This window comes from Vicia villosa, linkage group LG3 (assembly GCF_029867415.1).
Source record: "Vicia villosa cultivar HV-30 ecotype Madison, WI linkage group LG3, Vvil1.0, whole genome shotgun sequence".
NCBI lineage: Eukaryota > Viridiplantae > Streptophyta > Magnoliopsida > Fabales > Fabaceae > Vicia > Vicia villosa.
This window is the reverse complement of record NC_081182.1, coordinates 36,508,713-36,530,492: the sequence shown is the minus strand read 5'-3', so window position 1 is coordinate 36,530,492 and position 21,780 is coordinate 36,508,713. Positions and strand designations below refer to the sequence as shown.

General features: G+C 28.5%; 1 long non-coding RNA gene across 1 annotated transcript; it reads right to left on the bottom strand.

Annotated features, from left to right (window-relative positions):
* Positions 1-16,902: 16,902 nt before the first annotated feature.
* LOC131655413 (uncharacterized) lies at positions 16,903-17,844 on the bottom strand. Its single transcript, XR_009299752.1, has 3 exons — positions 17,525-17,844; positions 17,208-17,356; positions 16,903-17,121 (listed from the first exon to the last, which is right to left on the bottom strand). It is a non-coding gene; the product is annotated as an uncharacterized LOC131655413 (long non-coding RNA).
* Between the last annotated feature and the right edge of the window lie 3,936 nt (positions 17,845-21,780).

Here is a 21,780-nt window from a genome sequence, read left to right as displayed (position 1 = left end):
TAATGGACTAGTACCAATGGTGAATGAAGTTAATGGTTTTGAATTCAATTCTCAAATTTCAGATTCGAGATTTTTCATCAAATCTGACACATGAGGTTACTTCCAACTACCATGTCTTGTGTAATAAATATTACTTACACCATATGGAGTAAATTTGCATTTATTGCTTTAAACAAGGAGTGAGAGAGGACATGAAAATGGGGAGGATAAAGTTACCAATTATATTTTCAGTTCCACACAAAGTTTGGTCTCAAACACACTAGTAATTTTAGGATTACTAATATTTGATTTTTATTAAATTTAAAATTGATTTTAATATTTTATTTTTATGTAATAAATTATAAGCAAATTTTGTTTTTTAATTTATTGAACAATTAATATATCCAGTTTATATATAGATCAGATACATTAATTATTCGATAAATTTAAAAAATAAAATTTATTTATAATTTGTTATGGAGAGTACATATATAATATATAATGAACTTAAATAGTTTTTTTAATATACGAAATGACAAATTGTTGAGTTTTTTTAATTTACAAATTAATGAACTTAAAGAAAAGAAATGGTGAATTAAAGGTATGCAAAAGTGAAATTAAAAAAATATTGATTAATGGTCTAGTCTATTATAAATGATAAGCAAGAGTTTGTTTATGAATAAAATTATTTAATTAATTATTTTTCAAAAATGGCAGCTCGCTTGTGTTGAAGTCACTTATTTATAACATACTCAAATTTGCCATGATAGCTAAATTATAATATCAATATTATTTTTAATTAGAGCCGGTCCTGACATTTTAGAGGCCTTGGGCAAATAATAAAAATAAATCTATAATAAAATATATTATTTTTTTCAGAAAAGAACATCATCTTTTAAATTATAAATAATAACAACAACATCAAAATCAGTCCCATATAACTAATATAAAAAAATATCTTATTCTTATTAATATTAGATCGTAGAGTAAATATTTTATAAATTTGTAATAATTTTTTATTTTTGTATGGACCAATCCTTCAAAATTAAAGTAAATATTTTATAAATATCTTTTTTATAATTTATATAATACCGTGAAGAAAGAAGAACTAAAAATATTCTAAAGTTATTAAGTTAATATTAGTATTACTTTAGAATTTTATAAATATTTTTTAAATTATAAAATTTTGAAGAAAGTCGAATTAATTACGCTAAAATTTTAAGATTTTAAAAATATTTCGGTAGATTAGACTGAATTCTTGTTCAAAAATCTTTAAAAATATTAATTCAATTATATATACTTAATCATAATGATTTAATTAAAAGTAATACTAATATTAATAAAATTTTAAAATAAGATTGTCCATGATTTAACACATAACCCATAGTTTAATTTTAATATTGTATAATGATAAATAATATATATAACAGTTTTAGATAACAAATTAAAAAAAATATAAAGATATTATATAGCTGTTTTAGATAACAAATTAAAAAAATATAAAGATAATAATATGTAGCAGCTTTAGATAACAATAATATATATAGTTAAAAAAGAAGAATATTGCTGCTAGCTCCAAGTTTCGAACACACGTCACTTGAATTTATAGAAAGGCGCACAGCCCCCTAGTTTTTTAGAGGCCCTGGGCTGTGGGCCTGCTTGCCCTGGCCCAGGGCCGGCCCTGTTTTTAATTCAAATCAATTATTCTTCTCATTTCCATTAATCCTCTGAGGGCTTTAAACCTTGCTTTTTCAATGGCTTGGTTAGAATATCTGAGTTGTAGTTCATTATTTCAATATTTAATTTCTTCTTGCTAACTTGGTCTCTTATGAAATGGTATTTTCTTTCTATATATTTTCTCTTTCCATTGCTCATTTGATGATTTTATAGATCAATTGCTGAGTTGTTGACAATTAACAACTTGTTTTTCACAACTTCACTAACATTCAACTCTTCAAATATCATTTCAATCCATAATGTTTAGCAAGCTACATATGAGGTTGTATCACACTATGCTCATATGATGATGTGGCCATTATCCTTGCGTCTTTTATCTCCACAAAATTGAAATTGCTTTAATCATGAACAAGTATCGTGTTGTATTTTTCTAGTTATCTTGATCTCCTTCCTAATCTAAGTCAGAATAGCCATAAGCATTTGCCTCATTTTTTAGTATACCATGATTTGCAGTGCCTTTAATGTATATGAGAATTCTTGTAACTACAAATAAATAGTATGATCTTGGTTCCTCCATGAATCTACTTACCAGACCCACGTAAAGGAAGATATCATATATATATATATATATATATATATATATATATATATATATATATATATATATATATATATATATATATATATATATATATATATATATATATATATATATATATATATATATGGTTGCATAGGTACTTTAGTGAAGCACTGATTTGCTTGTACAAGGATCCATCTACCAAACTATCATATGTGTCCTTCAATTTGATGCTTATTTCCATGAGAGTAATTATAGTGTTGTAATTTCTCATTTTAAATGTCTTCAATATATCTTCTACATATTTCTTTTGGTGCAAGAAAACTCCATGTTTTGTGTTTAAAAATTCCATACTAGAAAATAAGCCAACATTCCTAGATCTGACATCTTAAATTCATTCTTCATGTTGGTATTGAATTTTGTCTCTTCAATTTCATCTGAACTTGTTGTCGAGAGTTCATCCACATATAGGCATAGAATAATTTGAAACTTGGGGGCAGGGAAAGGGGTACCGACCCTTGGTCTGGTACAGTCCTCAGAGATGTCCAACAAAACTTATGGGTACAACCTCGCAAAACAGTGAATTCTCATATAAACAAACTCGACGAATTAAAGCAACACCATAACGTATAAAAAACAATGGTAAGTAAACAAAATAAGGGAATTCCATGAAGCACTATTTATGCAACTTATTTACAGTAAATGTTACATCAGGTAGGTTCATCTCGGACAAAAAACAACATACTATAAGCCCGACTCATCTCCAAAAAAATTTGGTCTCCCATCAACCATATCCTAATCGAGACAGATTTGCTCTCTTGAAATGAGCACAGTGGAATGGAAAATTCCACATGATGCAATACATTTTTAAAAGAAACCTACATAATGGAGAAAATGTCTTCCACCGACTTTGTATACTCTTTAGATAGCTTGAGGTTTTTTAGAGACATATTCCGAGAAACGTCTTCAGATTTCTTACAAACTTCTTGAGGCTCGCTCATAGATGCCTCTAACTTCTGCACTATCTTGCGCTAAGATTCAAATTATTGGTTCTCCTCAGCAAAAGTGGCCTCCGTTGTGGAAAGTGTCGACCAAGAAAATGATATAAATTCATATTTCTGCTTTATCTCTTGCACAAGTATTTGCACCCTCTCGGCCAGCCGGTGAGGGTACCTGAAAGTCTTCACATTGATTCCTATCTCTCTCACCAAATTGTCCTCATTAGTAAGATCCTCAATAATGAAAGCTATGATGTGTTCCTAAATCATTTCCTTCTCTTTTCTAATATGGTTAAGAAAAATATTTATCCATTTCCCATAGCACCAAATTCCAAGATGGCATATGTCGGACGCACTTGATATGCCATTTTCACAAACTCCTCTTGATGAACGACTTTAACCTTGCTAAAAAATAGGTATAATCTTCTTCATAAATAAGGTACCAAAATTCCCCAAAAATTCGAGTCACGCTGAACCTTCCTTAGGACTAGACTTTCCCTGAGAGCATTTCAATAGTCGGACCCATGGGAAGAACTCTCCCAACCAACCTCGACAAGGTGCACAAAGCACCCTTTGCCATAAGCTAGTCAAGAGAATCCTACTTGTTTTGTTGGAACCAAGACAGGAATGTGGAGGGAAGATAAACCGGAAGAGGACCCCGTGCCTAGTACACATCTAGTAGCTTGTATATTTATGACCTTTGTAGGTGAAAGGAAGACCCTATGGGTACTATTCATTTGTAGCATTGTCTGATGATATGACATCTTATATATACAAACAAAAAATAAGTAAGACAAGGGAGTTGTCCCCAAAAAAGCAGTAAGGAAAAGAAAATTTTCATATGTTAGTCCCCAAGTATGACTTGTCTCTTCTTTGGTAGAAATTTTCACCAGTAGGCGCGTTTCTATAAATCGTTTATTTTGTTTCTTTGATGACGCCCCAAAAGGAGCAATTATGTCAACAAAACCCAACTCATAAAAGAAAGATAACATTTTCCTCTTCGAGATTCTTCCTAGGACAATTTGATCATGTTGTAAACATAAGGCCCAACGTCCTTCAAAAAATGATTCTGACGCCAGAACTTTGATAAATGACCCAAACATTGGGAAAGCGACTCAAACTCTATTTTTCATAGGCTAATGTGAGCCACCTCTATAAGGGGCGCAACTATGTAATATCGGTTCTTGAAGTTCTTCACTCTCTCAGAGTAAACCTCAAACATATTATTGTTCTTCTAAAGGGAAATCAAACCTTTACCACACACTAAATCAGCATAACTTTGTTTACACTCTTCTTACACTTACAATAATAATGGATTACTGCTGAAGCGGTAAAGCGAAAAGCAAAAGTAAGTATTTATTTAATTTTATCTTATCATATCCATAGGGGTTAGTGATTATCAAATTTCCATTTGACGAGTCTCGTGTTCTTGAGTTTGGTTTTGAATGAGTTTAAAATGGTAAATGCGGGAATTAAACATATGAACATAAAAAGAATTTCATTCTTCGGAAAGGAGAGATTTATTGGGAATGAATTTCACATACCCGTTAAATACTTAAACTCGTCACTCAGTTGTACTCAAACTAATTCACTCGCCAATATCATCATGTACCACTCACACCAAGATTATGTCTAACGCAAAGTGAGATATCAATCATTTAGATCCCGTCGACGATGTCTCGCGCAACTCAACCAACACAGAGGCATTAAGATTCGATACCCAAAGTGATTATTAAGCCTAAATCTATAACTAGAGTATAGAACCTAACAAATATTCATCCAATAACAAGATTTGAGAAATTTATGTCTAAAGCAACTCAAATCCTAGCACAAAGCAAAAATAAGGATAAACATCAACATTGATTTGCAAAAGAGATTTCATACAATACCATGAGCAATAAATATACATACAAAACAAAGTATACTTACATGCAAAACCCCAACCCAGGAGAATTGCAAAGAGAAGAAAATAGGAGAAACCCCAATCTTTCACGGTGTCAATCACGAGCAAAGAAGCTTTGACTCCGGATCATCCGATTACAACCTCCAAATGTTGTTTTCTAAGCTCTAACCTAAGAAAAATGAAGATGATGACTTTGGTAACATATACCCTAAAACATAACCCTAAAAATCTATTTACAATTCTATTTATACACTTTACAAAACGTGCAGACCCCGCTTAGCCCGCTCTACAGAAACTTGAAATCTTGTTTCGGTCATAACATGAGAATCATAACTCTAAATTGCGCTCGGTTCGAAGCTTGGAAAGCTTATTCAATTCTCTATCTACCAATGAATAAATATCAATGCTTGGATACCTACAAAAATGAGAAAAAATAATTAAACTCAATGATATTTACACGATACACAACATATACAATATAACGTAAACTATATCGAGTATACACTAAAGTTGAGGTTTATTGACGAAAAGCAAATGAATTAAGTCGATGAGTGCTAATTATTCACACTCAGATTCACAACAATTTAGCACTCATCGATTACTTACACCAAGGTCGGGATAATCTTCTTACACTTGCACTAATACTAGATTACTTTGACGTATACCCAACTCACCGGGTGTAGTTGTGAAGGAACTATCGTCAGACCATCTAGAAAATCCACCTTGAAGTCATTGAAAGGAACACAAAAACTATCATATAAAACAGGATTTCATGAAGAGGGATGATGCACCTGTCATACTTGGTTCACATCCTCTTATTCCCTTCGAGAGGAAGCACCCCCTAGTTTGAGGAAGAACCCACATCGGTGAAGTCATTATCCAAACCACCCTTGCCGACAAAGGCAGTGACAATATCCAACTTCTATCCTCCCACGCGATTGAGTTATCTTTTATCACGTCCTAAGTTCCTTGATGAGAGTTGTCCATTTAAAAGTCCTGCCAACATATTAAGAGAAATGAATGTAAGTAAAAACATTAGGCCAGTATAGAAATAACTTTCACATATTTATGAAAATCACCTATAATCAATATGGAGCATGGCTGATGAGAGTATAAGTCCCTCAGGCGAGGAGTTGGACCTCTCGGGAAGGATTGCTAACAATCCCTCCGGCAAGACTTAAAACCAAGTCTCTTAGGCTAGACCTCAGTCGCACCTCTTGTGTGATATTCAATTTTTTGACTTGCCCGAGGAAACTCTTATTCCCTCTGGCGAAGAGTCCAGCATACAAAATATTGCCTTCATAGGCGGCAAGGATCTTCTCCATGAAGTCCAACATACAAAATATTGCCTTTATATACGGTAAGGATCTTTGCCATGAATTTCAGTATACAAAATTTTACCTTTATAGGCGACAAGGATCTTTGCCATGAATTCCAACATACAAAATATTTCCTTTTTATAGGCAGAAGGAATCTTCACCATGAAGTCCATCATACAAAATATTGCCTTTATAGGCGGCAATAATCTTCACCATGAAGTCCAGCATACAAAATATTGTCTTTTTAGGCTACAAGAATCTTTGTCATAAAGTCCAACATACAAAATATTGCCTTTATAGGCAGCAAGGATCTTCTCCATGAAGTCCAGAATACAAAACATTGCCTTTATAGGGCGTCAAAGATCTTCGCCATAAAGTCCATCATAAATAATATTGCCTTTATAGGAGGCAAGAATCTTTGCCATGAAGTCTAACATACAAAATATTGTCTTTATAGGTGGCAAGGATCTTCGTGATGAAGTCTAACAGACAATATATTGCCTTTATATGCGGCAAGGATCTTTTCCGTGAAGTCCAACATACAAAATATAAAAAAAATGTCATTGTTTATTATAGATATTCAAGAAAACCGCCTCGTGATAAGGAACTCACCCTCATGCTGAGGGACTCACATTTAGCAAAGGTACTCGCCCTTATGCCGAGGGACTCACCTCTCATTAAGAAGACTGCCTTTGTTTAAAGGGTCCACCACTGATCACGAGGCAAAATCTGCAAGAAGCCTAAAAACATTTAGCCCTTTACAAGCCCTCGTGCATAAGGGTCGTCACCTCGTAAGGTGTCGCTTGGGCGCTCCCTTTGCGTAGTATAGGGGCTCGCCATCATAATATACACTTGCACAATACCACTATCTCTCCATAAGTCACGTAGGCTGAGTCATACCATGAATTCCTAGAAAATAGGTTGCTAACAATCTCCCCCTAATCAAGGGGAGAGCGGTTACTGCTTCTTAGGGTTTCTTAAACCCTAAGCCCAAGGGCCTCTATAAATACTTCTCTTCTTACAGGAGATAGACATATCATACCAGTATTACGCATAATTCATAGCCTGTCATCTCACACAAGTTGACCTTTTTTTATCACCAAAAACACCATAATTCCACCATACAAGGCATCTCGCATCCGCAAACAAGCCTTAACCGTTATATAACTACTAAGATTTCATAGTATTCTCTACCTGCATAGAGATACTATGCACATCTGCATTTTTTGACAAGTAAAAAATTCATGAACTTTCAACTAACAAACAATTGAAATTAAAAATATTTTTATCTAAAATTAAATAATTATATTAAATTGTATATTTATGAAAATAAAAACCAGCATTTATTGCAAGATAAAAAAAATATTCTTTTAACAAAAATAAATGTATTTTATTTAATATTATGAAATACGATATTAATTACACAATATTTGTCTTATCAAAAGTCTAAAATTATTTTTTTAGTATTTTTTATTTGGTTTAGTTTATTTATTTTTATTTGTTTGTATGAATAAAATTTGAGTTTATTAATAAAAAGTTAATTATATTTTTAATTATAACTTTGGTCACCCATTAAACTAGTCACCCTATTTAAATTTTGGGTTAAATATGTTTGCGGTCCCTTTAAATATTCAAACTTTTGCTTTTAGTCTTTCAAAAATTTTCCTTCAAACACTGGTCCTCCTAAAATTTTCCATCCCTACCATCTATTTGGTCTAACGGAAGCTGATGTGGCACGCCACGTGACACGTCATGTCACTGAAAGTCAACACTACAAAAAACGAGACAGATTGTGGTGGTTTGAAATCCCCTTTAAATAACTGAAAAATAATTTTAAAAAATAGTCTTCTTCCTCCTATTCCCCTCTCTTCCTCCATCAAAATCATCTTCTTCCTCTTCTCTCTTCAACTTTCTCACTATAAATATAAATTTTAGAATTCTTTGAATGTGAATGGAAATATTATTTTAGAGGATGCTATTTATATGCATGCAATATCACTGAAATGTATTGCTGAAATGTATTCTTTCAGCAATATTACTGAAATGTATCACTGAGATGCATGCAATATTAAAGTCAATAAAGGGAAAAGGTCTACTTAGAAATTCCAACCAAAAAAGATACAACATAATATTGCTCACATCATATAATATTGCTCACATCATGATTGCCCATCATCTAGCAAACCTTCTAAGCCTTAATTTGTTATTTTCAATAGCTTAGTTATGAAAGATCCTATGCAAGCACACACAAGCATAACAAAAAATATGTTGTACTCCTTCGATGTTTATAAACATTTTAGTAGCAAGCTAACATTAATATTCCCAAACTGAAGGTCATACTTTTATCACATTAAATTCCATTTGCAAAGCATGTCCGTCTACAACATAAAAAAAGATCTTTTGTCACTTTTATCACATTTATACCACGACAAAAATGGTAATGGGTGTCTCTTTTGTCTCTTTTCTCTCTGACGAGTGTAATCGCAGCGCTTCCTCGGTCTCGCTGTGTCTGACTTACAAAGCATGATTCAATTTTTATGTGGATGCAGATTGGTTTTTTATTTTTCATTAATAGCTTATGGGTTGTGTTGCCATTGTACAAAGTAATATTCACTTTCCTCAAGAGGCAACTATGTTGGAGAAAGAAAGATGTTCTGGAATGTATAGGCTTTCATATACTTCATATCAAGGATCATAGTTGACCCTTCTAGTGGAACTAATCCTCCCAATCATATACCTTATCATAATATATTTTATGATTTATGACAGGGTTAAAACTTAATGTGATCAACTTCTTATACACTTTGCTTAGTACATTTCCATCAACTACTACATATACAAGTTGTTTTTAGAATCTCAGTATGACATTAATGAAACCTACCCATGTTCTAATGGGAAGTGTTTGATTTTAAAGTTTCCATTGATAAAGAAAATGAGTAAATTAAAAAGTGAAAATATAAGCATCTCTCAGTTTCAATCAGAGAATGATATTGTGCTCAACTATTACAATACAACAAATTTGAGTTTACTTTCTATTTCTTATATTTGAGTTTACTTTCTATTTCTTTGAGGCATTTTGTCAAACAGTTCATGTTCACTTGTAAACCAAGACAAGCAAAAAGAGAAATTCACGGAGAGAATGCAAACAACCTTTCCATTCACATTCAAAGAATTCTAAAATCTAAATTTATGGTGAGAAAGTTGAAGAGAGAAGCGGAAGAAGATGATTTGGGTGGTGGAAGAGAGGGGAAGAGGAGGAAGAAGACTTTTTTTCTTTTCTTTTTTAATTATTTTTCAGTTATATAAAGGAGGTTTCAAACCCCTGTAATTTGTCTCGTTTTTTGTAGTGTTGACTTTAAGTGACGTGGCGTGCCACGTGGCATTGCCACGTCAACTTCCGTTAGATCAAATAGACGACAAGGACTAAAATTGGGGACGGAAAATTTTAAGAGGACCAATGTTTGAAGGAAAATTTTAGAAGGACTAAAAGCAAAAGTTGGAATATTTATAGGGACTACAAACATATTTAACCCTTAAATTTAAATATATTTGCTCTCTACTTTTATTTTTGCAATAAAATTTGATAAAGTATATAAAAAAAATTATAAGTAAAGGGAATTAATTAACTAGCACGGGGGTGTCAAATTCATGGGAACAAATTACAAATAAAAAAAGACCAAGCAATCACCTAACATGTAAATTATTTAAGGATTAATACTCAATTTGCCTCGGTCATATATGTAAGAGGGTCTATCAAATGAACTATCAAGTTCTTAAAAAATTGTTGGAAATCCACCAAAATTTATGATGAATTTCAATCAATCTTGATGAACAAAATTGTTTTCACCACACAATACTAATGAAAAGAGAAAAAAATTAAAAAAAAAAGAAAAGATTAGGGTTTCTGTTGAGTAACTCTCTGCCCACAAACTGTTGTTTTTCACTTGCAACTGCAAATTCTGTGAATACAACCTTTTGACTTGATTACAAAAATAGGGGCTACTCTCTCTATTATAGATTTAGGTTAGCTTGCTCTCTAAGCCAATACCCAAAATTATAAAAGCCTAAAATACCTATTTTAGAACTAAATCAAATCTAATATATTTTAGATCTAAATCAAATCTATCTAATTTAAATTTAAATCAAATATGTGTGTAACAAACTGTTTTCACACTTCTAAATCAAATCAAATCTTCTCGACACAAGAAATTATAATTTAACAAAAATCACTCTCAAGTTACACACTTATTTTAAATCATTGTCAATGTTTTAAAACATAAAAAAAAAAATTTATTATATTAAAATGGACTCTTTTTAACATACTCCCATATAACATAGTTAAAACTTGCAAAATAGAGAAATTCATCATATATATTTCAAACAACATTAATTTAATTAATACAATATTCATTTATGGTAACACATTATGTTCTCTATATTCAAGAAGAACATTTATTAAAATTAAAAATATATACTATATTAATTTTTATTCCATGGATAGCAAGCAGGCTTTTGTACAGGTGATTCTCGTTCTTGAATTTTACATGATCCTGATTTATATATATTCCAATTGCAATAATCACAAGCATCTCTACCATCATCACCATGAATGTATATATCAAACCAATACAACTCATTATTCCATACAAATGAACAATAGTATTGTGTTGTACCAATTAAAGTAGGTTTAAAATTCCAACTAAATACTTCACCATGATGTAAAAGATGAACTCCGAGATCATCGTCTTTGGATTTGCAATGAAGAGTTAAATCTAAATTGCCTTCTAAAGTGTTAAAAACATTTATATAATGTCTGAAAAGATGATCAACAGAGTTAACATCATGTGCATGAACTCCAAAAATATTATGTATTGATAAAAACGATAAAACACAGAACAAAAAAACTTTTCGAATAAATGGAGACATTGCACCTTTGGGTAATGTTTTATTTAGAAGTGAGAAAGATTTGATATACAAATGAAGAAAAACATATATTTATATGAGATTTTTAGGAAAGAATTTGTTTTTTCTAAAACACTTTTTTTTTTAAATCTTGTTAAATAATTGTTTTTGTTTTTATATCAAACTAGCTGATGAAATGGTGTCTAACCTAAAAATTTAAAGCCACATGTTCAAATCCAGAAAAATATGTCTAGCCTGAAATTTTTTGACATTTGTCAATTGAACTAAACGATAATAGTCACGTGTCAATTTAAAAATATAATTGTTTGACATTATTGTTTAGTAAACGACACTATTGATAATAGTGTCGTTTACTATTTAAATGATACTTAGATCAATAATAGTAAATTTTATGTATGGTTTTAGAAAAAAAGTATAAATTTTCGTATATAAAAATATTTAGATCAATAATAGTTTTTTTTTCGTATATCTTTTTTGAATAAATTTTTTTTTGATCATAAATACCATTTTCATATATAAAAATTTGGATCATAATAGTGCCGTTTACTATTTAAACGATACTTAGATCAATAATAGTAAATTTTCCATATGGTTTTAGAAAAAAATGTAAATTTTCGTATATAAAAATATTTAAATTAATAATAGTTTTTTTTCGTATACCTTTTCTGAATAAATTTTTTTTGGATCATAAATACCATTTTTCATATATAAAAATATTTAGATCATTAATAGATTTTTCCCATATACAAATATTATTTATGTTTAGGTATCGTTTACATAAAAATATTTAGATCAACAATAGTGTTTTCCCCAATATACATTTTTTGAATATAAATTTTTTGGATTATAAATATCATTTTCGTATATAAAAATATTTAGATCAACAATTTTTTTGAATATATATATATATATATATATATATATATATATATATATATATATATATATATATATATATATATATATATATATATATATATATATATGTCTCCTATTTACATTTTTGATAATATATATTTGTGAAATGACATCAATAACAAATCATTTTTCTAATATTTAATTGTGCAAACAGTATTTTAATTGTATAAACTTCATTACATATATTAATATAATAATATTTTGAATCATATAAATTAAAGTTAATGATAAGTGACACACATTTTTGTATTTTATACAATAACGCACCTTTGCAAGTATATTTTTAAATTCATTTTAATAGAAATAATTTTTTAAAACTAAAATTATTATTATTTTCTTACAAAATATTGTATCTTAAAATTAAAATTATTTCAAATTATATTTTTTTGTTATTAATATTCAATTACTAAAGTTAATTTTTAAAAATTATATACTATTTTAAATGTAAAATAATAATCAGTTAAAATGATCACAATAATCTTTTTATTAAAAACTAGCGGGATACCCGTGCTATCGCACGAGGCCGTTTGGGTTTAATATTACGTGGATAAGATCTATCTTATAAAGTTATTCCGTATATATGTAAACAATACTCATATTAATTGGATGACTGTCGGAATAAAAATTAAACATATAATATGTTAAATTATAGTTAACGATCTAAGAGTTAATAATACATCCAAATTTTAGCTCTTTAACTAAAACAATAATTACACGTCGCAATATGTCATTTGTCAGTTTTTAAATTTGTTTTACGGGTTATAAACATTCACATAATCACAAATATAAACAAAAAATATGTAGCAACCTTTATGCATTGATTAAAGTAATATAACAACACTATACTTATTTGATCCAATATAAAAATACTTAGAACCCGTTCATAAAACACTTATTTGATCCAACGCTGGGTAAAATAATTTTATAAAAATAATTACTAGATTTTACTTGTTTATTAAAATATTTGTAACTTGTTTTCGTTTATAAAAATAATTGTATCACCAATATACTTTTTCGCATTTATAAAAATATTTTTAACTTATTCACGTTTATAAATATATTGTATTAATAGTAGACTTTCCCAGTTTATAAAGTTATTTGATATTTATTTTCGTTTATAAAAATAATTGTATCAACAATAGTCTTTTTTCGTTTATAAAAAAAATTGTATCAACAATAGACTATTTTTGTTTATAAAAATATTTGTAACTTATTCTCGTTTATTACATCAATTGTATCTATAGTTGATTATTCTCGTTTATGCAAATATTTGTAATTTATTCCGGTTTATAAAATCAACTGTATCAACATTATTTTAATTTGTGAATACATTTATCTATTGAGAAATTATTATTTAATATTGGAGAATAATAATTTTAATAATACATTTAGTTTTGCTTTAATATAAATTTATTATAGATAATAAAAAATTACATTATTAAATAATAATATAATATTTATTATTGTAGATACCAGTACGAAAAAAATAAAAAATTAGATATAAGAATGTCAAAAAATAAATTATAATATTTAATAATAATTTTAATAATACATTCAGTTTTGCTTTAATATAAATTTATTATAGATAATAAAAAATTACATTATTAAATAATAGTATAATATTTATTATTGTAGATATCAGTACGAAAAAAATAAAAATTTATATATAAGAATGTCAAGAAATAAATTATAATATTAAATAATAATTTAACATTTATTATTGTAGATATTAGTAGAAAAATCACAAAGTAGATCTAAGAATATCGAAAGAGAAAACGAATTTAGAATGGCTCAATTAAATGGTGGCTAAGAATAATTTAAATTTGAAAAAATAAATTAAATGGTGGCTCAATGTCAATAAATTGTATCAACAATAGGCTATTTTTGTTTATAAAAATATTTGTAAGTTATTCCCGTTTATTACATCAATTGTATCAATAGTTGACTATTCCCGTTTATGCAAATATTTGTAATTTATTCCGGTTTATAAAATCAACTGTATCAACATTATTTTAATTTGTGAATCAACTGGACCAAGGAAGAGTATGAAGTTATAAGCTAGTAACAAACCCTTGCTGTCGCACGGGTCTCGTATGGTTTTCATACCGCATGATCTAATAATGTTTCGTATAGTTCTATCTTATGTCAATATTAAGATAATAACAAACAATTAAAATGTATTAAAATCTGAGGTAAATAGTATATTAACCAAAAAAAGTCGAGATGAGTTTCATTAATTACGAAATATAGGTTAATAACATGCACCAACTTTTAAGCATTGATCAGTATATAATAAACCGTACAATTGATTCTCTAACTTCAATTATATAAAACAGTAGCAAAAGAAAGATTTAACATATGGACATTAAAATGAACAGTCTGCAACTGCTATCTCATAGATGCGGTCACATATACCCGTTAATTCATTTCATTCATTCATTTGGTTAACATACGTATACTTATAATATATAATCATGAGTTTATAAAAATTATTGTAACTTACTTTCGTTTGTAAGAGTAATTATATCAATATTTAGATTTGTTCTCGTTTATAAGTGTCTTGAAACTATGACAATTTATAAAAAATATTTTAACTTATTCATGTTAAAAACAAATGCATCAATAGTTGAATTTTTTTTTCGTTTATACAAATATTTGTAACTTATTCTTATTTATAAAAGTTATTCTAACTTATTTTTGTTTCTACGAATAATTATATCAACACATGCAATTTTTCTCGTAAGTGATTTGAACTCGTGTGACTATTTATAAATATAGTTTTAACTTATTCTTGTTAAAAATAATTGAATAAATAGTTGAATTTTTACCGTTTATAAACATATTTGTAAGTTATTTATGTTTCTAAAAATAATTGTGAAAATAAATATTTATCGTATCATCTTAAATTTATTTATTCAATAGTGGTAAATATGTGTCTCATAAGTTTCTACCTATTATCATTAAAGTTGTATGATTAACATTTATCATTAAATTTTTATGAATACTATTTAACATTTTTTATCATGATAACAATTATAATGTTAATTTGTAAAAATTCTTACATATTTTAGTTATTTCATAAGTCTAAAATAATTACTAAATTTCAATTGATTTTATTTTATTTGATTACCATTTCTATAAAAATTTAAATAATTTTAAAATATATTTTATTTTAAATAAGGAACTAACTAATTATAAAATAATTTTTATTCTTATATTTTTAGAATGATAATTTGTAATTCAATAATAATGATTTCACTAAATAATTAAATTTCATAAAATATAGGTTAAATGATAATTTGACATTATTGTAATTATCATTTAATTACCTAAAATATTTAAGGAAATCAAAAAATTGAATTTAAAGCTTAAAAAATTACATTCCCGTGTATGCATTTAGAACAACTTTTCGTGTTAAAAATATTTTAACTAATTCATGCTAAAAAAATTGTATTAATATTTGAATTTATAAAATTATTTATTTTAGTAATTTATAAGTTTAAAAAAAAATTACAAATATCTCTATTGATTTTTTTTTATTAACTTTTTCCTGAAAAACTAAATAATTAAAAAATATTTTTTATTTCAAGTAAAAAATCTAAATTTTATCCAAAAAAAATCAATAATAAAAAACAAGTTAGTAGTATTAAACACCTAAAAACAAAATTGAATTTCAAACTAAACAATTGGTGTCCCGTATCTTTATTAAAAAAAACTTTTTATCTTCTCAACCTTTTAACTTAATTTTCAAATTAATTGCAAAAATTAATTAAAAAAACTTTTTATCTCCCTTGTGACCTTTCAATCTTTCAAATTAATTGCATTCAACAGTGAATTTATACATGACCTCCCTTCAAATTAATTGCATTGAACAACGAAAAATTAAATTTCAATTGAAAAATTAAAAAGATATTTTAATAGCAATGAAAACAAAAAAATCAAATATATCCATAAAATCAGAAAAATAGATTATATTTTCATTTTCAATTAAATGTAAAAGGAAACAAAATATTTGCAAAATCTCTCATTAAATGAAAGAAAAAAACTGAACATCAAAATCTTCATCGCTCTCAAAATCGATTTAAATCCCTCGTATTTCTCAACAATTCAGAAAATCGAGAATTATTTGTTCCATCAACTTAAGATGGATTGATACACAGATTGATTAAATTTCAGAACATATAATGCAGTTCTAAGGATATAGAAGCAAACTATACATTTCTCTTTTAATTTCCTCAATCCCAACATCATTAACCAACTTTGAGCCATTCCACTTTGTGCCATTCCATGCATTTAAAACATTTAATGGATATCCTCCTGCAATTATCCTCCTCCTCCTGCAATTTTGAAAAAGTAAATCAGTTTCACATAAAAAAACTATACATCATGGTATGATGAATTACCACCAAATAAAAAGATAGGCAAAAACACTAATAGAGGAGGGAATCAAATCCAAGCAGAAACCTTCAATTTCAATTTTTTTACATCTTTGTTTAAAATCTTCCAATTCCTTTTGCATATCTTTAGCTGCTTCATATGTATAAGCAAATCAAAGAAATCAAAGAAATGTAAATAGAAAACTTTTAACCAACTACCAGTGTGTATTATTTCTTCATGTTTCTTCTACATTTGGAAGGCTTAGTCCCCATTCCTCTGTCTCTTTATCGTACCCACACTTTGAGTATGAACCTTTTCATAAATCAAATAATTGCAAATCAATTTTTATTCTTTTAAGCTAATAAGAAAATAAGCACAAATGAAATCGATAAAAACCGAAGTTCACGATCGCATCCAGTTTAAATCAACCTTTTACTTCAGTAGATCCTGTTTCAAAGAAATTTTTTTAATTAAAAAACAATAAAACATTGAAAAGAGAAACACAATCAACAATAACTTGTATATTATTTTACTTTTTCTTGGCTTGAAATCGAATCCACAACCCACAAGCAGATCTCCATCTTCTTCTTCACTTGAAACCCACAAGCAGATTTCTAATTTCTTCTTCACTTGAAATCAAAACCACAACCCATAAACAGATCTACGTCTTATTCTTCGTGAACTGAAAAATCCACAACCCACAAAACCATTAAACTGATATCCATAAAAACATGGTCATGAAGCAATAAATCATTGGTTGGTTGAAGATACATTTGCATGTTTTTGAAAGAAAAAAATATACAAACACAAAACCGAACAATACATTTTGTACCAACAAAAATAACATTACCTGAATAATGATGAGAAGCAGTATGATAGAGAAAACGAAATCTGGAGGGGATTTGAGACCCTTCTTTTCAAGCATATCATTTCTTCTATGGAGGAAACAGTCTGAATAAACAAAATCTGTGGAAAAAGGAAAATGATGGAGGAAAACGAAATCTGGAGGGATGAAGAGAGTGAATGAGGAAAAACAGAAAGAGGGAGAAGAAAAAGAGAGACGTGAGAAGTTGAAAGGTTAGTGTGGTAGGAAGTTGTGCCGTGTTGTTGCTTGGATGTTGTTGCATATGGCTGCTAGGGTTTATCATTCCAACACACATCCATAAATACAAAACAAATCACGCTAGAATCTGTAATCATGATATTTTGTAATTCTCAATGCATGAAATGTGGAAAAAATAAAAAAAAGCAAATTTAAATGTGTGAAAAAATAATCGAGCAGTATTGTTGTAGTGATGCCATGTCAGCACATTCAAACTTAGAATCAACCATAATGCAGTATTTAACAAAAAGACTAAGCTGCCCTTAATTATTAGATTAGTTTAAGTTAGACATAGTTAGGGTATACGTGGAAATTCCAAGTACTTTAAATTTTATATATTGTTAATAGAATAATTTATTAAAATATTTTGATTAATAATTTATTAAAAATAATAATAATAAAATAATAAAAAGTGAAAAAAGTGAAAAGTGAAAGTGAGTTGGAAAGTACGAATTGAAAAAATCAATAAAAGACATCTTTTGCTCATAAATTATTAATTTAGACTAAGATAATAAATGAGTATTTTTGTGATTTCCAGAACAACAACTTTTCTTATATTATAAATAAAAAACTTTTTATACAGAATAATGTCTTTGATTCAAACTTTGATGTAATATATACATTTTTTTACTTCCAATTTTAACATGTAATATATTTCATCCCAAAACATTTGATAAACAAAGTATAAGTGAAAAAAAATTAAATTGTTTTAAAAAATAATCAAATAAGCCATATTTATTTAGGTCCATTCTTTAGACAAAAAACAGTTGACACAAAAATGTATTGGATTCAAACTCTAATATAATTATTTTAGATTATTTATTTACAAAAATAACCAATATATATATATATATATATATATATATATATATATATATATATATATATATATATATATATATATATATATATATATATATATATATAACGTATCATATGAGAATGTCATTTTTACTTGAGAACATGAGAATGAATTCTGAACCATTAGATTTTAAAATAAATGGTGGAGATTATATGTCATTATCATTTTCTCTCTCCTCATTCATTTACTTTAATAATGGGCGAGGGAGAAAAAAAGAATGACACATAATCTCCACCATTTATTTTTAAATTTAATGGTTCAGATTCATTATCATGATCTCACATAAAAATGATATGAGAATGTCATTTTTATGTGAGAACATGAGAATGAATCTAACGTAATGAAAATGACTTTTTATGTGAGAACATGAGAATGAATCTGAACTATTAAATTTTAAAATAAAATGGTGGAGATTATGTGTCATTCTTTTTTAACGATAAAATTTTGCATATCTTAATGTATTGTGGTTATTTTTGTAACAAAATCCACCATTGGATTGAAAGATATTATCATATAGATCATGTCTATAAAATTTAACATCAATAAAAAACATTTGACATGTCAACGAGATGCATAAAAACTAACGTCTTACAAAACTTTATGAAAACCGTTAAATTTTATCATTTTCTTTAACATATCTAATGATTTTTGATTGATGCAAAATTTTATAGGCGTGATCTATATAATAATATTTTTCAATCTAACAATAGATTTTATTATACAGACATGTGGTGAAGAGTTATCAAAGATGTCTGTTACTAAGTTATATATATATATATATATATATATATATATATATATATATATATATATTTATATATAAACACATAAAAAATCAAAGAAGTCAGTTTTTTTTTGTTGCTTTATGCACTCTGATTTCTAGGGAAAATGGGTCATAGTAATTCAGAGTTCATGTCGAGAGGTCATAACACTGGCCAAATATTGTTCTCATCAAAGAAGTCAATTTTAGTTTGTGAAATTTCAACGTAAAACATTTGAAATAAAAAATATAATGATCTCAAATTAAATATTTATATTAGATTGTGTATTTATGAGAAAAACATCATTTATTGCTAGGTCCAAAAAAAATATATATTCATCTAACCGAAATAAATGTGTTTTGTCCCAAATTATGAAATAAGATATTCACCAAATAATATTTGTCTTATGTAATTATTCTTTTTTAGTATTTTTTGTGTGGCTATGATTGAATTGATGGAACACAACGGAGCGGTACAGAATGGAATATAAATTCTAGTCTATTGTTTGGTTATTTTATTTAAAATGTCACATTCCATTACATACACCCCAAATTGGATGGAGCAAAAATTGAAGAATTTGATGGAATGAGATGAAATGCATTCCATCATATTCCGTTCCATTCCATCCTCTTTTTATCAATCCAAACATTGGAACATTATGTTATTCCATTTCATTTCGCTCCGCTCCGTCGTGTTCCATCAATCCAAACATATCATTTGGGTTTAGTTTATGTCTCTAGATTTTAGATTTTTTTTAGTTTATTAATATAAAATTAATTATATTTTTAATGCGTTTGTTCCAGGTTAAAAGTTGCTTATAAGGAGAAATACAATTAATACACATGTTTTCAATGTTGCTAATGTCACATCGAAGCTCATCCCTTTCTTTATGTTGAAATGTGTGTTTACCGGTATTTTTGGTAAACAATCACGAATTTGATGAAAGTAGTGAGATTAATTTGAAAACCCTCTAAAGCAATTTGTGCAACTAATTTGTATGAAAACATGTGCGTGTGATTAAAATGTGGCCGTTTGTACGAAGACGACGCAAAAATAAAGTTTAAATAAAGACAAATTTTAAAAATGACAAGGAGATAAAGTGCAATAAATGACATTAAATAAAGGTGAAACCTGAGACAAAAAAAAATGTTTTGTTTAATGAAACAAGAAAACAATGAAAAAGACTGGATGCAAACACATACATATTTCTTGCGAATTGTTTTGCTCTTTGACTCGGGTACTCCAGTTGTATGGAGAGAATGTATGAAATTTTGCAACTCTTATTACAATGTATGAGTTTGCTATTTACTTTGATTTATTATTTTGTTCTCGGGAGGTTAATGTTAAGACCATTATGGGCCAAAATTTGTTCGACTGTATTGGTAATATTATTTTACCCCCAATATTATCTTATTGGGCTTGCCTAAGAACTCGATCGACATCTTGGTTTCGTTGAACTACTATCACATCCTAGCCATTTGGCTCTTGGCCGTTGTCGACAATCCTAGGCTCCTGGTTGTTCTCGACAACCCTCACTTCCAGAGGGTTAACCCGTGGAGATTGTTTGGTGTTGGTGTTACTAGTGCTGGTGGGGCACCAAAAAAATAACCATTCTAGCCATTTGTTGGGCCAATTGGTGATAACATTGAGTCATATTTTCTATTAGCGAGTTAAGCACAGTGTGTATCTACTGCGTGAGCATGTTGACCATATTGTGGTTACTCTCGTCCATTTGTTGTTTCATAACTTGGACGAGGTTATTGGTCAGAGGCGACATACTTGGGAGAAATATGCCATACCTCCTGGTGGTTGTCCCACCTGACCAAAGTTGTCCATGGTAGGGTGTATGCATGCCATCATTATAGTTGACATTATCATAAGGATGCCTTATGCAAGGATGCTCTTATGTAAGGATGTCTTTTGTCTTCTAGGTTGTGTGGCGATGCATCTACCAATATGGCGGTATACTATTTAACTAATGAAAATACGTTTTTCCTCAACAGAAATTGGGACCCCAGAATTACCAACACTCGTCGTTATCGGTTGATCTCCAGGGTTTGGAGCATTACCTTGGGAAGGAGTTGATTTCTACGAGACATCTCAGGAATTTTCTTACCACTCCTAAAAACCATAAACCCTCGAAACTCATAATTTTTTATGTGTAGGGAAAAATCATTCAAAAGAAATGTAAGACACGTTTTTCTACAAAAATATTTAGAAATATTCGCATAAAATGGTCCCACCACGTGTGCCAATTTGTTTACCGGAGTTTTTGGTAAACAATCACGAGTTTGATGAAGCTAGTGAGATTAACTTGAAAAGCCTCCAAAGCAATTTGTGCAAATAATTTTTATGAAAACAAGTGCGTGTGATTTGGTTGT